Genomic DNA, 4,436 nt, shown 5'->3' on the forward strand with positions numbered 1-4,436 from the left:
TTTCTGTTTTGTGGCCTGTGGGATACCCATATCAAGGATTAAGCATTTACTCAGATTAACTTGCCCAAATTGGGTAATTATGCTAAATATGTGAGGTAGGGAGACCTCAGGGTTCGTGACACATAGAACGAAGGAAGGAGGGATCCAGCACAAATGATTAAGGACTCTGTTGTTTTTACCCCCCCAGTCCGAAACGCGTAAAGTTTGCCTATGCGCCCACTGTAAATATGTTCCCTATTTCGGGTCTCTGATGATCTCTTAAATTTTTGAAATAAAGGATGTTTTTTTACTTTTAACCACGAGGATTTGTGCTGGATCCCTCCTTCCTTCGTTCTATTTTCCCATTACCTTGGCTGGCCTGGACCTTCCAGCGGATCAGTGCACCCAGGAGATCACAGCAGTGGAGTCGGCAGGTGAGCTGAAATACCTTTATTTCGTGACACATAGTATGACGTCATCTGAAAATAGGCCTATCTTGCTCTCCAAGGCTCCCACATTGATTCCGGAGATTTCTCTCTCCTTCCTTATGGCCTGAGCAAATCGTTTCATCAATAGAACGAATATCAGGGGGGAGAGAGGGCACCCCTGCCTCGTTCCATTTGTTATATTAAATAATGAGGACAAATACCCATTTGAATACACCTGGGCCGAGGGCTTAGAGTATAGTGCCATGATGGATGATAGGATCGATCCCTCAAAACCAAAGCCTCGAAGAGTCCTTTCCATGAATCCCCAGTGGATTCTGTCAAACACCTTCGCCGCATCCAAAGATAGGAGCAGAGAAGGCGTTCGACTCACCTCCACCTCAGCGATCAGGTCAATAAGGCATCGGGTTCCGTCACTGGTCTGTTTATTTTTGACAAATCCAACTTGGTCCCAGTGAATTAGCTCAGGGAGGATGTGCAGGAGCCTTAGAGACAATGCTTTAGCATAAAATTTGACGTTCGTATTTAATAACGAGATTGGCCGAAAATTTGCTGAAATGTCTGGGTCCTTTCCAGGTTTGGGCAGGGTAATAATAGGAGCATTCCGCATTTCTACAGGAAAGGAACTGTTCTTGGTGGCCTCATTGACCACTCACCAAGTATGGTGAGACTGAGTTTTTATACTTTTTATAGTAATCATTTGGAATGCCATCTGGTCCCGGGGCCTTGTGTAATTTCAGGGTATCTATAGCTCTAGGAATTTCCAATGTTGTAAGTGTTTGGGAGAGCAATTCCTTCTGTGTAATTGATAGTTTTGGTAGATTTACTGATTCTAAGAATGTCATTATTTCTGCGTCATTTGGTTGGTGGGTCCGTTTGTTTTAAGTTGTATAGGGTTTCGTATTATTTAGCGAATTCGTTTGCAATTTGTTGAGGGTCCATTATTTTTTCCTTGTTGGGGCCGATTAAATATGGGATACGGGATTTTGCTGCGCGTATTTTCACCTGTTTAGTCAACAATTCCCCCGATTTATTTCCTTGCCAATAATACTTCATTTTGAGTTTTTTGAGGGCATGCTCGTATGTGTGTAGATTAAGCTCATGTAGCTGTTTATGAAGATCTGAGATCTCCGCCGCTCTAGTAGGTGAGTAGGATTGTTTATGCAATCTATGTAAATTCCCCAGCTTGGTTTGGATATTAGTTACTGCCATTTGCGTAGTTTTTGTTTTGTAATGTGAGGCCTGTTTTATAAAATGGCCTTGTGTGCACACCATAGGGTTGTGTCCGATACTTCTCTATTGTCATTTTGTGCAAAATAATCTTGGATGGTTTGCTGCGTTTGTGGTGCGTAAGTAGGGTGGTTCAAGATATAAGTATTGAGCCTCCATATTGGAGATTTATCTATTTCATGCTTCTCCTCTATTTCCAGTGTGATGAGAGTGTGGTCACTACAAGTGATATTTCCTATTTTTGTGGCTAACACTCATGAAATTACTGTTTTATCAACTAGAAAGAAATCAATTCTTGTGTAGGTATTGTGCGGGTGTGAAAGAAACGTGTAATTGTAAGGGGTAGTCGGACTCCTGGTAGTGAAGGAGCGGTTTTTCCCCCCCTGAAGACGCCACAGTAGTATGGTGGCAAATTGTAAATGTTGATGGTAAAATGTTACCTGTCATAAACTGCTTCCCCACTAGGTGCCAGTGTAGAGCAGTGGTTCCCCTGGTAACAGTGGCAGGGAAGGAGGGGAGGGCAGCCTAGGTGGGGAAGGAAGGAAGGGAGGTCTCTGAATGCAGAGCAGTGTGTGCAGGACAGTGTAGTAGTCGGATGTGACTGAAGAGAGGAGTCTGAGGTGCCGGGGCAGAGTGTGGAAGTGGTGCAGTGGCAGAAGAAGTGGAAGAGTCAAGACTAGTCCCAAAGCCGGTGGTGTGTACTAGAGTGGAGTGCAGCTATCAGGGGGATAACAAGTGGCCCCTGCAGGCGAAGGTTAGTGCCCTGACAAAGAAGTGGAGAGGTGAGAACTTATCCAGAGCCGGTAGTCTGTGCTAGATCTGCCCTATAGATCCGGGTTCAGTGTGCAGCTACTAGAGGGTTAACGCATGTCCCCTGCAGGCGAGGGAAAGTTACCGGGGAAAGAGGAAACCGTCAGCAAGAAGTGTAACCTGTAAACCGATGTGACTTGATGCTGAAAGGTGTAAAGAGGAGTGGGAACTCATCCGGAACCGGTAGTGTGTGCTAGATCTGCCCTGCAGTAATTCAGGGTTCAGAGTACAGCTACTAGGGGGTTAACAAGTGTCCCCTGCAGGTGAAGGAGAGTGACCGTCAGCAAAAAGGGGAAACCGTCAGGAAGGAACGTAATCTGTAACGTTAAAGTGAAGTACTGAAGTAACTTGCTGCTGAGAAGTGTAACAGAAAATGGAAGCCTCGTTCAATAAAATGTTTCTTAGTTTACCAGCTGCCTGTCAGTGGCTCTTTTCTGTAACTGATGAAGGGGCTGGCGAGCCGAGGGAAAACGGCGTAACGGAGAACTCAGGTACCGGCACGAACGCCTCCCTGCCACCCACACTCTGCCCCACAAACAACACCCCTGTTTTAACAGTGACGGCCGGGCCGGGGGTCAGCCTGCCGCCCCCTGGGCGGGAGACCGCGACTACAACCCCTGAGGCGCCCCCTGCCCCCGTTACAAACTGGCGTAGTCGGCAGGATCAAGCCTGCATGCAAGAAACCCCGACCAGAGACTGTGAGGAAGATCAAGTGGTGCCTGACGTGCTGAACAGGCCACAAGATGGCGGCAAGATGGCGGCCGTCCTCATGGACTCAGCAGAGGCGCGAAAAGTTGGCGCCAAACGAAAAACGCTGGGCTGGCCTGGGAGGAAGAAGCCCAGAGTGCACCGCCCAAAGAGGGGAGGTACCTGCCCCAAGAAGCTGCAGAGGTCTAGAGACGTGGGCGGCGCCGCAAGAAAGAAAAGGCGTCATCAACGCTATGCAGACCTGGTGGGTGAAGCCGGGGGCGGAGTGTGTGCTAAAGCGGGAAAAGAAGAACCGCCTCCACCTTCCCCGGCGCCATTGCAATCCCAGCAGCAGAAGCAACAGTTCCAGTTACCTGCGCTAAACAGAATGGAGGCCAGGACAGACAAGCAAGCTGTAGCGGGCGCGCTGGTGCCCGTAGGACGCAGAAGAGAACGTCCGATGGAGAGCTCGGTGGGAGAGTTACCCACCATCACGTTGCCGGCAAGCATGATACCGGCCGTGACTGGAGTCTCGGAGAAACCAGCAAAGGTCACGTTTTTTACCTCATGGGATGCCGTTACCGTGGAAACGACGACGGAAGTCTGGGCCACCTACAAGTCCCGGCTGACTCTGGGGAGCGGGCCACCAGGAGCATCCGTACAGATTCCGGAGGCGCCCGCGTCTGTTAAGGTAGGCCCTCTGCCCCCCTCAGGAGTTAAGGCCCCGTACTGGCAAGATATCCCAGAACCAGAGGTAATCGTCCGGAAGAGAGTGATTTGTTTGCCGTTGAAAACCAGTACTGTTGAAAGCCGGTGAATGTTTCCAGTTACAGTAACGTTAAAAGTACTGAACCCGGGAGGAGCTTAATGCAGAGCTGTGCGTGGACTCCTTCCGTGACTGTTAAGAAGGAATCTTGTTGTCTTGTTATTTTCTGCCCACCCAAAGACCGGGAGCGCTTGGAAATAGCCTCCGGGCAGAAGGTCAGCTAAGACCGGGAGCGCCTGAGGAGGGCCTCCGGGCAGATGTGCGACTAAGACCAGGAGCTTCCCTGGAGGGACTCCGGGCACCAAACTTGTGTGCCAGTCTGTGTGTTTTAAGTATTGTGTTTTCCTACATGTATTGTTTTGCAGGTACGAACCTCGCCAGGAGGCTGAGGTTAAAGAGGGGAGGAATGTAAGGGGTAGTCGGACTCCTGGTAGTGAAGGAGCGGTTTTTCCCCCCCTGAAGACGCCACAGTAGTATGGTGGCAAATTGTAAATGTTGATGGTAAAATGTTACCTGTC

Source organism: Anomaloglossus baeobatrachus, chromosome 10 (assembly GCF_048569485.1).
Source record: "Anomaloglossus baeobatrachus isolate aAnoBae1 chromosome 10, aAnoBae1.hap1, whole genome shotgun sequence".
NCBI classification, from domain to species: Eukaryota; Metazoa; Chordata; class Amphibia; order Anura; family Aromobatidae; genus Anomaloglossus; species Anomaloglossus baeobatrachus.